The 12090-nt window shown below is 43.6% G+C and overlaps 1 protein-coding gene across 1 annotated transcript in view; it reads left to right on the plus strand.

The window, feature by feature from the left end:
- The first annotated feature begins 5506 nt into the window (after window positions 1-5506).
- The window catches only part of PAK3 (p21 protein (Cdc42/Rac)-activated kinase 3), a 384476-nt gene continuing 377892 nt past the window's right edge, over window positions 5507-12090 (plus strand). Inside the window, exon 1 of the mRNA XM_006873248.1 lies at window positions 5507-5893. The gene's annotated coding sequence lies outside the window, so the exon portion shown is untranslated. The remainder of the gene's footprint in view (window positions 5894-12090) is intronic.

Below are 12090 nucleotides of genomic sequence, written 5' to 3' on the forward strand. Positions count from 1 at the left end.
CCAATCACCATGTATTACCTCCAGCACAGAAATCTGAAAACCATCATTTCTGTTTCACTGTTCCCACAAGTCTTTCACCTTTCCCAATTTATCAAGGAGACATGTGCTTTAAAAAGTTATTACACCTCCCCCCCTCCACACACACACCTTTTTCTTTTTTTAGATTGAGAAACTGAGTTCTGAAATAGTCGAAGTACTTGTCTATAGCAATAACTCATTTAATCAGGAGTGAAAACCAGATATCCTGACTATTTTTCCAATTTTGAAATACAGGTGACTTTCTGGGGAACCCTTTTTTCCACACTTAGTGTTTAATGTTTAACTTTTATTTTTATATAGTGTGTCATCACACCCTCCAGCCAAGTTATATTAGTGTACATGTAGCAGCAATTGAAATTCATGACCAACTTAACATTGAGTTCCTTCAAGTTCCTTCAAGACAGGGATCATGTTGTTTTTTTCATACTTTTATTATGGAAGTTTTCAAATGTATGCACAAGTAGAGAGAATAGTATAATAAATCTTGCAGTAACTTTTAATCTCAGATAACCATTAACAGTTTAGACAGAAAAAAATGATAATATAATAGAGGAATGAAACATTAAATAAAAGTGTTGGGTTTTATGTTGTCCTTTAAAAGTCAGATTATTCTAAATCCTTGTTGTGTTTTGAGATGATTTGTTGCTGTGAAGTGCCTTGAAGTCAGTTCCGATTCACAGAGACCCTGGATAGTGTTTCGGAGGAGTGGCTGGTGGGTTTGAACCACCAATCCTTGTAGTTAGCAGTCCTGTGCTTATCTTACAGCACCACACCAGAACCCCCTTTGAGATTATAGTAAAAGTTTATTTAATAGGAGACAACCTGGAAGTTTTTCACTAACTAGAGTCTTCCCTGGTGGCTTTTCTATTTTCAGTAGAGGCTCAGAACATGCATCTTTGTTTATGTTAAGTGCCTTGGAATGGGTTCAGACCAAAGATACCTTGTATAGGGTTTCTAAAGAGCGTCTGGTGAGTTTAACCATCAATCTTGCAATTCAAATGGACATTGCAGCTCAGTGAGTACCCTACAGCACCATATCATGACTCTGTAATGTGCACCTAATAGGGATTTCTTCTAAAAATGTAAGAACAGGAAGTAACCTGAACTCTGTCCTCCCTCAGCCTAGTAGTTTCATACCTCTAAAACCATTTCCATTTGATGGTGCATGGCATCACTTGGTTATCCTATAGCGCCACCTGTACCATTAGTAGACCATTTGATTGGTGTTAGCAATGCTTCCTCCTGCTTCATGGCAGTTTTATTTGAAATGGTCTCCGAATGAAGCTACTGTGGGGGTGGGGGTGGGAAATGACTTCTGCATTGACAAAGACTGTACCTTGCTTTCTTGTCTGCATTCTTATTTCTATGCCTGTGTACCTGGAATAAAGTTTCAATACCAGTTCTAAATTCTTGCTCCTGGTTTTCTTCACAGCAGATGGAATAACATAATGTTTGGAATTCAAATCATGGCTCTTCTTAGGAGCTAAGTGGTCTTGAGAAGCTAATTAATCTTTCTGTTGTTCTCCCTGTTGTTCAGTGCCTTCAAGTCTGCTCCGACTCATAGCAAACCTGTATAGAGTTTCCAAGGAGCTGGTGGGTTTGAACCGTCGATCTTGTGGTTAGCAGTCCAGTGTTTATCTGAATCACCTGTGAAACAAAAAGCTTGGACTGGAGCTAATAACTATTGCCTCGTGCTGTCCTGAGTTTCTGTTATGTTTGAATCAGCATTCCCAATGTCTGATCTTACTCTTGGGGAGTCTCATACCCAATGTAATTTGAGAGTTGTTGCTGTTGTTAAGTGCTGTTGAGTCGGTTCTGATTTATAGTAACTTTATACAGTGTTTCCAAGGCAGTAAATTTTTGCGAGAGCAAAAAGCCTCATATTTCTTCTGAGGAGCAGCTGATGGACTCAAACCTCCAACTATGTGGCTAGCAGTCCAGTACTTATCTTACAGAGCCACTGTGCCCCCCTCAATTTGAGAGTACCCAGAGTATTTCTCCCACCCACAGTGCCTGATGTTGCTGTTGAGTGCTGTGGAGTCCGTTCGGAGTCATAGAAGCCCTGTATAGGGTTTCCAAGGAGTGGCTGGTGGGTTTGAACCGCTGACGTTGGCTTTCAAACCGACCTTGCGGTGCAGTGCTTATCCTATAGCGCCACCTGTACCATTAGTGGACCATTTCATTGGTGTTAGCAATGCTTCCTCCTGCATAAGAAGATGTGACACACTGTTGGTTGGGAAAGGCAGGAGTTTTGATATGCAGAGGTTGGAAGTGGGAAGGAAAGCGTGCAACACAGACTGGAAGGGTATCAGAGACAGATTTGACCTCCTTCATAATTTTTCTGCGGCTTGGCTCTGAGCATTGTTATGATTGAACCTCTCTGTGCTTGGCAGGGCTCTAACAAGAATAGTCTGTATTTGGATACAGGGAGTCCCTGGTTAATTGTCAGAGTCAGGTATTTCTGATAGACTCTGAATGGAGTTATTTATTAGATCTTTCAATAAACAGGAATTTGTTTAGAAGAATCAAAAGACCGTGTTGAGCAAACCATACACATTGTTAAAAACAAAAACAAAAAACCCCCGATAACAGGCATATATTTCCAATCAATCACAATAACCAAGAGTGACAGGAATCTGGGTCACAGTCTCTTCTTCTTTCCTAAATGTCTTCTTATCGTCATCCTTTTCTGGTTCCATTCTCCTCTCAGGTCCACACTGGTCTTCAGTTGTTGCTATTGTTTTTAAGTGCCTTCCAATGGGTTCCAACTCATAGTGACCCTGCATAGGGATTCCGAGGAGTGTTTGAACTGCCGACCTTATGATTCAAACTGACTTTTCAGTCCAGTGCTTATCCTACAGTGCCACACCACTACTTGTTGCTGTTGTTAAGGGCCGTCAAGTCGGTCCCAACTCATAGCGACCCTATATAGGGTTTTCAAGGAGTAGCTGGTGGATTTGAACCGCCAACCTTGTGATTCAAACTGACCTTGCAGTCCAGTGCATTATCCTACAGTGCCACACCAGGAATTCTACTGCTCCTCAGTAATGGTGGTGGTGGTGGTGTGCCGTGGAGTTCGGTTCCGAATCATAGAGATCCTGTAGAGGATTTTCGAGGGCTGTAAATCTTTACGGGAGCAGAAAGCCTCATCTTTCTCCCACGGAACAGCTGGTAGTTTCAAATCACTGACCTTAAGGTTAGCAGCCCTACTCGTAACCACTATGCTACCAAAGGTGAGTACTCAGTTGTTGTACATAATCCCTCAAGACTGCAAACTATCATGTCTGTCTTCAAACACCAGCACTTGATCTCTCCTATCATAGAGAAAAGAAGTCTTCTCCCCTTGAATTTCCTCACTATTGAGGTAATGTTTGTATTTTTTAAAGAATCCTGCCTTTATCAGAAGAAACACTTAATGTGGTTGTTGCTTTTTATTGTCTAACAATAATATCTAAAATGTATTGAGCTTTGCTATGTCTCAGACTTATGTATCACTCCATTTCATCTTCACACCTCTATACCCATTTTACCGATGGATCATTGATATTGGGTCACACTCTAAAGTTTTCCAGCTACAAAATTGAGTTTCCCCCCACTGCACTAGTCTGCCTTTCTGGCTAGATATCCATCTGTGTGCTCTAGGGACTACCCAGGTTGCTGGGTGGGTGTGAGACAAGTTTCATTCCTTGGTAGCAAACAATGATTCATTATCATGATTTAGAGAAGGCAGATTTTACTGGTGGATGAGCCATTAAGAGATTGTCATCTCAGGAAACTCAGATAGACCTGCTTCCTATTGTCCTTTCTGCACTTTAATTTGCAATTGTTCTTAAAGTGGTAGGTGGTAGAATCAAAGGAATAAAGCTGCTGACTAGGGATTGAGGCTGAAAAGTCCTTAACTCTTTCTTGCCCACTAGCTTGTAGGTTGCACTTGAATGTAGCACCTTAACTGAAAAAAAATTTCTTTCTCAAAACTTTTAGTTGACAATTTTGACTTCTTCCTTCATTAAACCATTTAACTCTAACATGGATATCAATAGATGAATTTGAACTTTCTTTCCAAGATATATTAAGACAGCAACTTTGGTGTGGGAATCAGAGGACCTAGGTCCTGTATTAGAGGAAGTTCTCTGTTATTGTATGGTTGCAGCGGTTTTTGTATTATCTTTAACAAGATTTTACTTGCATGTGATATTGATATTGTCCAATGATTTCTGCATTCCACTGGGTCATCTCTCTTTAGAATGGGCACAAATATGGATCTCTTCTAGTCAGTTGGCCAGTTAGTTGTCTTCCAAATTTCTTGGCAAGATGAGTGAGTGCCTCCAGTGCTGCATCAGTTTGTTGAAAGATTTCAAGTTGTGTTCCATCAGTACTGCAGACTTGTTCTTTGCCAATGCCTTCAGTGCACCTTGGACTTCTTCCTTCAGTATCCTTGGCTATTGATCATATGCTACGTTTTGAAATGGTTGCACATCAACCATTTCTTTTTGGTACAGTGACTGTGTGTATTCCTTCCATCTTCTTTTTCGCTTTCTGCATTATTCAATATTTTGTCCATAGAATCCTTCAATATTGCAAGTTGAGGCTTGATTATTTTTCCTCAGTTCCTTCGGCTTGAGAAATGCTGAGCATGTTCTTCCCTTTTGGTTTCCAACTCCAGATCTCTTCACATAGCCTTCTGCAAACCAAGTGCTTAGCATTGAAGCTCTAATACAAAGCAAAATGTTCAGACATCTGGAAGGAGACATACAGCAGTGTCCTCGGAGGAGGTACACCAAAGATTGAACCATGGGGAAAAGTTGTGCCTCTCACAATTGGTTTCTTTCTACTTAAAATTTAGGGGAACAGATTCAAACAAGGTCTCTACCTGGATCCATAATGAATTTCAGCCTGCTGACTTTCAGGAAACCAGTGTGGCTTGTCATGTCAACTGAGCACCCCATTTCTCGAGGAAGAATGACATGAGGATAAGGTGGCCCCTTAACAGAGAAGTCAGGGACCTGGATAACGATGGCTGGGTGAGCAAATTAAAAAGTAGTGAATTAACTGCATGCCACCTTGTTTGTAAGCATTCAGATTTTGGGATGGAACCAGAGAAGGAAGAAAAAGGGGAATGTAGATTCTGTCTGAAGATGTGGGCGCCCCAAACGGTGAAAGTCAATCTCAAGTTAGAGCAGAAATTGCTTTCTGGGTAGTCCAGATAGTGCATAGCAGAGTGTTAGAGCTCACTCAATTTTATGTGGAAGTGATGGGGAGTGTCCTTGGTCTCTTTCTTTTCTCTCCTTGACTATAGGCGTATGCGAAAGTGAATTGGAAAAAAGCCTTGATGGAAGGGGTGCGGACATTAATGGTATCCCAGGTGCAGTAGTACTGGATTCCTGCTCCCTGCCCTCGCCAATTTCCTTCCTCCAACCCCAAGCCGACACAGTCAAGCTAGAGAGACTGAAAGGGTTTCACTTCCGCCTGGCTGCAGGAACCACAAGTCCCAGACTAGGTCGGAATTGGAATAATCGCAGTCAAAATACACTCAGATGCTCTCACACACCCAGAAGCGCGCGCATCCCTTGGCCATGGGGTGCACGTGAGCCCACGCCCCGCGCACCAGCCTTGCCGCCCGCCAGAGCATCCTCGGCGGCTGCCACAGAAGCAGCCACCTTCTCCACCTCCTCCTCTTCCTCCAGCCACCAACACCGCGGCTGCTTCTGCTGTGTCTCCCACCTACCCCCTCTCGTTCTCCTTCCTACCCTAGTTCTTGCTCCTCCTCCCCTCCCAGGCTCCTCCTGTCCTGCGGCGAAGGGCAACATCCACGGCAGCGGCTCCCTTCGCCCTGGCCGCGAAGAGGCTGAAACAGGTCTGTGCGGGGGGCGCTTTGTTGCCGGCTACTGGAGCGCCGCTGGCTCCCGGAGCCTCCGGGAGGACACAGGGCAGACGGGAGTGTAGATTCCTTCTCAGTTTTGGGGTTCGCTCTATGAATAGGTGGGGGCGATGGGGTGAGGAGGTAGCTCGGTCTTTTCGCCAGTTCGTCGTCCCTCTCGCTTCCTCGTGAGAGCTTTGAAGCTGCCGGGACTCCTGTCCTCGCTCACCCCAAAGCTCTTTCTTAGCACCCCTACCGTCTGCGTCCACGTCCCTGTGCTGGGCTTTCTCTTTTTCTGGGAGCTCCTGGATGGGGGTGGGGAGAGATGGATGAAGCTGATCGAGCGGAGCACCTGGGTGCATGGGGCTTTGTTACACACAACAAAAACCAGTCCTCACCAGCTTCCAGCTCCACGCTAGGGTATAGTCGGCCGGCGCCGAGGGGTGTGGGCCAGGCCGACTAGGGGAGTGAGAGGACGTGAGCGGGCTTTCTGTGTGTGGCTGGGTACACCGGAATGCAGTGGTTTGTGCCGGGGGATGATGCGGTTTTTGTGTGGGATTCAGAGAGTGTGAGTTGGAGTGTAGTGTGTGTGTGTGTGTGTGTGTGTGTGTGTGTGCCTGCGCCATCAGTCTGGACTACTCCTGGCATTACATGCCCTTGGGTCTCATCCCATGCCAAGCCAGACTGCAGCCACACGCCGGCGGATCAGGTCCAACCTGTTCTGCCCACAATGGAAGAGTAATGATGGTTTCGGAGTGATGGAAATCCCCCCAGCTGGGACTGTAGTTTGGGACTATCTCACAGTGAGATTTCAATCCAGTTTGACCTAGCCCTGCTAGACATCTTATTGTTCCTCTAAAGATACCCAACTTTCTTAGTTGGGTTCTCTCTCTTAGCCAATGAGGAACTAGAACTCTTGCAGTGATCCCTGCAGTGCCTCCCCCTCCCCCTCTTAATTAGTGGATCTTCTTGTGTTCTTTACTGCAGTGATGTTAGTGGTACTCCAGGAGAAAAAGGAACATATTGGATGCACCCATGTACTAGCCATGATTTTGGCTTAGAATTTTTTTGACTGAAATAATAAGATGTGAACTGGTACAGTCATTATTTTTTTGGATCAGTACTGGTAGACCATCTCTTTGCCGTATTTATTTGTTGTTGTAATAAAGCATTGTCTTTCAAGGTATAAAAATGGACAGTTGAGGATAGTAATCACATTCACTCAAGTGAAACAACCAATGTTTATTGGACACTTGTTATGTGCCGGTAGTAATGCTAGATATTGGAAGTATATAAACATCATTTCAGTTCTCAGAGGGTGTACAGTCTGGTAGGCTAGCTAGAGAGTGTAAATCGACAAGAATAGTAGAGAGCATGATCTACTATTTGTAGATCATGGGGTGCCTAGTTGGTGGTGGGGACTGTGATCAAAAAGGGCTTCACAGGGGAGGTGACATTTGAGATGAGTCTTGAAGAATGAATTTGCCAGGTGGCTAAGTGGGAAATGATATCCTAAATGGAAGGAACAGCATGTATAAAGACAGAAGGACCATAGTTGAATAAGACTGCAGGGAATCCTCAGAAATGTTACTGTTAAATTCTCAACAAACTCATGAGTCTCCCTGAACTTGCATGATGGTTAATGGTGAATCCAAAATGAGCCAGTATTGCAGATTGATTAAGAATCAGAACATATTCCCATCTTTAGAAACATCTGAATCATTTATTAATATTTAGTGCATCTTGATTTAAGCAAATCTGATATATGTAAATGTGAATTTACAAGGCAAATGAACTAAATGGAGAATATCCACATTGCAGAATTTGTTGCTTTACAAAGAGATTCATAATCAGATAGATCATCTTAAACAAGCTTACCTCTGACCTTTGCAGGGAATTCTTTTTCATAGAATTTTTAATGTAGCCAGTGGACGGATAAAGAGAAGAGTCCCGGTGTGGCACAGTGGGTTAATGTGCTGGACCAAAAGGTTGATTTGAACCACCAGGACGATGGTTCAAGCTCACCAGCCGCTCCTTTGAAACCCTATACAGGGTCTCTGTGAGTCAGAACCTACTCGACAGCACTTAACAACAACAATACCTGCATTACATTGACCTTTTTGGCACAGGAAGTTACCAGTTTGAATACAGGCATTTTCCTTATGCAGTGGATGTTAAAAGAAAACATGAAAACGGTAGTAATAAATATTAAGTACACAGGCTGTGATCTTTTGTCATTTGAATTGTGTATGAAATAAAAATTAATCCACATAGGGTGTTTAGGGACTTTGTACATTTTAGATACTTTTAGTAGTGTCAGTGGTAAGTCACAAAAGCTCAAGATTTCTGTGCTGTATACTATTTTTGAAATGCATATATAATGACTACTGTGAAAATAATCGGAAATGGGGCACATTCCCAACTCATGTTTTGTTGTGTTGGTGTTAGTAGTATGAGCATTGTGAGCCACCGTCCTCTTAAATGAAGACAAAAAATAAAAATAAAAAAAATAGCCCTGTTGTTGCTGTGAAGTGCCGTCGAGTCGGTTCTGACCCATAGGGACCCTGTATAGGGTTTCCGAGGAGCAGCTCACTTGAACCGCTGACTTTGCAGTTCAAACAGCTTTGCAGTCTGGCGCATTAACCTACAGAGCCACACCAGGACTCCCAAAATAGCCCTGTTGTTGTTGTTATGTGTCGTGGAGTCGGTTACGACTCATTGTGACACTGTACAGGGTTTCTGAGGCTATAAATCTTTATATCAGAACGCCTCATCTTTCTCCCGCGGAGCAGTTGGTAGTTTCCAACCGCTGACCTTGAGGTTGGCAGCCCGACTCATAACCACTACGCTACCAGAGCTCCTTGAAATAGCCTTTTTGTTGTTGTTGTTAAGTGCCATCAAGTCGATTCCGATCCATAGCGACCCATAGCACAGGAACTTTTTAAAGTGTTGAAGAGCAAAGATGTCACATTGAGGACTAAGGTGAGCCTGACCCAACAAGCCATGGTATTTTCAATAACCTCATATGGATGCGAACGCTGGACAGTGAATAAGGAAGAATTGATGCCTTTGAATTGTGGTGTTGAAGGAGAATACTGAAAGTGCCATGGACTGCCAAAAGAACCAATAGATCTGTTTTGGAAGAAGTGCAGCCAGAGTGCTCCTTGGAGGCCAAGATGGCTAAACTTCGTCTCTCATACTTTGGACATGTTGTCAGGAGGGAACAGTCGCAGGAGAAGGATGTCATGCTGGGAAAGGTGGAGGGTCAGAGAAAAAGAGGAAGACCCCTAATGAGATGGATTGGCCAGGTGGGCGTCAAGTGTGGCAGCGGTAGTGAGGTTGGCCTAGGATCGGACATTGTGCATGGGGTCGCTATGAGTCGGTTCTGACTCAATGGAACCTGACAACAACGACAACAGGAGCAGCTAGTGAGCTTGAATCTCGATCTTGCAGTTCAAACGGCTTTACAGTCTGGTGCATTAACCCTCAGCGCCACACCAGGACTCTTTAAATAGCCATTGTTGTTGTTGTTATGTGCCATGGAGTCGGTTCCGACTCATAGTGACCCTGTACAGGGTTTCCAAGGCTGTAAATCTTTATGGGAGCAGAAAGCCTCATCTTTCTCCCACAGAACAGCTCGTAGTTTCGAACTGCTGACCTTGCAGTTCGCAGCCCGATTCTAATCACTATGCTACCAGATCTGTTAAAAGCAGTTCTAAGAGAAGTAGGTGGTCTTGAATTGCTTTCCTCCCTAGTCTGACCTGTAGAGATGATGGCCTGGGTTCATTTGGGAATCATCAAGGTCCTTTGTTCATTGGCTCACAATGAAGGTATTAAGTAATATCCTTAGAAATGTCCCCCATGGAGGTTGGCCTTGTCTTCTGTATGAATACTCGGCAATTCAAGCAATTTAGTGGCTACACCTCTGCTTCCCAATGTGAATTTCAAAAAAGGACTAGTTCTTCAGGATCTTAGTGAATGTTAAACACATACACCAGCAGATTTTAAAAGGATTTTGTGGTAAGTTTCAGAAACTTTTGCTTAAACAGAAATAGGTTTGTTTACTGTAGTGGTGGTGGTTATATGCCATTGAGTCGATTCCAACTCATAGTGACCCTGTGTAGGATTTCTGAGACTGTAAAGTGTAATGACTTATAGATTCGAACTGCTGACCTTGCTGTTAGCAGTCCAACTTGTAGCCACTGACTGTGCTACCAGAGCACCTTTTTGGTGGTGGTTGTGTGCTGTGATTGAGTTGGTTGTTGTTGTTAAAGTGCCGTTGAGTCGGTTCTGACTCATAGCGACCCCCTGTATAGGGTTTCTGAAGAGCAGCTGATGACCTTGAGCTGCCAGCCTTTCGAGTCAAATCGACTTTGCAGTCCAGCACATTAGCCCACAGTGCCACGCTGGGATTTACTAGGCCAATGACTCTCCAGGAGAATAAAATAGGCAGCATTTTCCAGATATCGTTTGCCCACAGAACCTGGTTTTCCAACAAGCAGTTGGCTGGACTGGTGTTTCAAGGAACATGTTTTGGATAATGCTGGGCTGAGTATTCCCTTCAGAAATCAGAAACTTTCAGCGTCTTACTGGTTAAAGTTGGATGACTCGCTTCACCTTTCTAGGCTTTCCTTCCCCCCTGTGTAAAATGAGGCTGATAATAATCATTGCTCTCACTGAAGTGATGGTGTGGTGACAACTGAGATAATATCTCTGCAAGTATTTTGAACTCCTTAGAAGAAGGCGCTATATAAACTCAAGGTTATCATGAAAAGGAAGCGAAGAATTAAAGGCAATTATCCAGATAACTCGGGCCTAAATCCTGTTTTCTGATGAGTTACTGAGCAGATTGCCTCAGTTCTCAGCTATGCTTTGACTGTAAAGACCTATCCTCATTCAACCTTGAGTGATTCAGTTCTCTGAGTTTATTTCTTTTCACATCCTGAAGATGTCAAATGTCTCTGGCCTTTAGTTTCCTGGTCCAGAGATATCATCAGTACAGTCCCAAGAAAATCCCATCAATCTGAACACACTCTGTTGACCTGAGAATGCTGGGAGGCAGGAATTCAGTTTAGCTGGAAAGTTGCTTTTATTCTTAAGACGCCTTATCTTTTAGAAGCAGTTCTAAAGGGCCCTTTTGGAGGCTTCCTGCTATAGGATTCATCTCAATTCCCAATCTTGGAGTCCTGTTTGTGCATAATTTCTTGAGCACTAAGTGCTGGGGTCCATTTGGTCAATGGAAGAAGGTCTGGCCATGTTTAAGGAAATTTGAAAGCAAAGGGTGTAGCACTCACATACTTGCATGATTATTGACTAATGAAAGGAAACTATTTCGGTTGCCTATGGCTCCTCACTCTGGTAGCATACTGGTTACAATTCAAGCTGCTAACCTCAAGGTCAGCAGTTCGAAACAACCAGCCTTGGCTTTCTGCTCCCTTAAAGATTTACAGCCTTGGAAACCCTAAGCAGGGTCACTATGAGTCGGAACGGACTCCACGGCATATAACCACCACCACCATGGCTCCTCACTAAGTTCCATTTTCTTTTTTTAAAACAAGCTGCCTGGAAAGAAGAATGGAGCTCTTGAGAATTCATGGCACTGTAGGATTAGCACTGGATTGCTAACCACAAGGTCTTTGGTTCAAACCCACAAACAGCTCCTCAGAAACCCTATACTGGTTCTCTGGTATGGCGCTATAGGATTAAAAACTGACAGTTCAAACTGGAACGGCCAGCTTCCTGGAAACCCTATACAGGGTCACTATGAGTCAGAACACTTAACAACAACAACAACAAATGAGTCAGAAGCGACTAGATGCCATTTAACAGCAGTAATCATTGTAAACTGGGTTTGAAGTAGACCCCGATGTGGAAGCATTCTGGGTTACTGATTCTCAAGCCCACAGTGCACTAGTGATCAGTCATTCTCTGCATGAAAGCATCAAGCTTTATTTGCCATAGAAGGATTTAGGTTCGTTACAAGAAAGAACTGAGTGGCTTTAAGTCAAACTGAAAAGTGAGAAGTCATTTTCTGTTCTAGAGAGCTTAGAGATGTGGAGCTGCCTATTCAGCCATGGAGATTTATAGAAAGGCAGAGCTGCAAATGCCTTTAGAAGTTCATCTGAGTCAAACCTTCTCTTGGCCTGAGGAAAATGAGGAGCAAAGAAATGGAGTGAATAGCAGAAGGTCATATG

Source organism: Chrysochloris asiatica, unplaced genomic scaffold (assembly GCF_000296735.1).
Source record: "Chrysochloris asiatica unplaced genomic scaffold, ChrAsi1.0 scaffold00231, whole genome shotgun sequence".
Classification (NCBI taxonomy): domain Eukaryota; kingdom Metazoa; phylum Chordata; class Mammalia; order Afrosoricida; family Chrysochloridae; genus Chrysochloris; species Chrysochloris asiatica.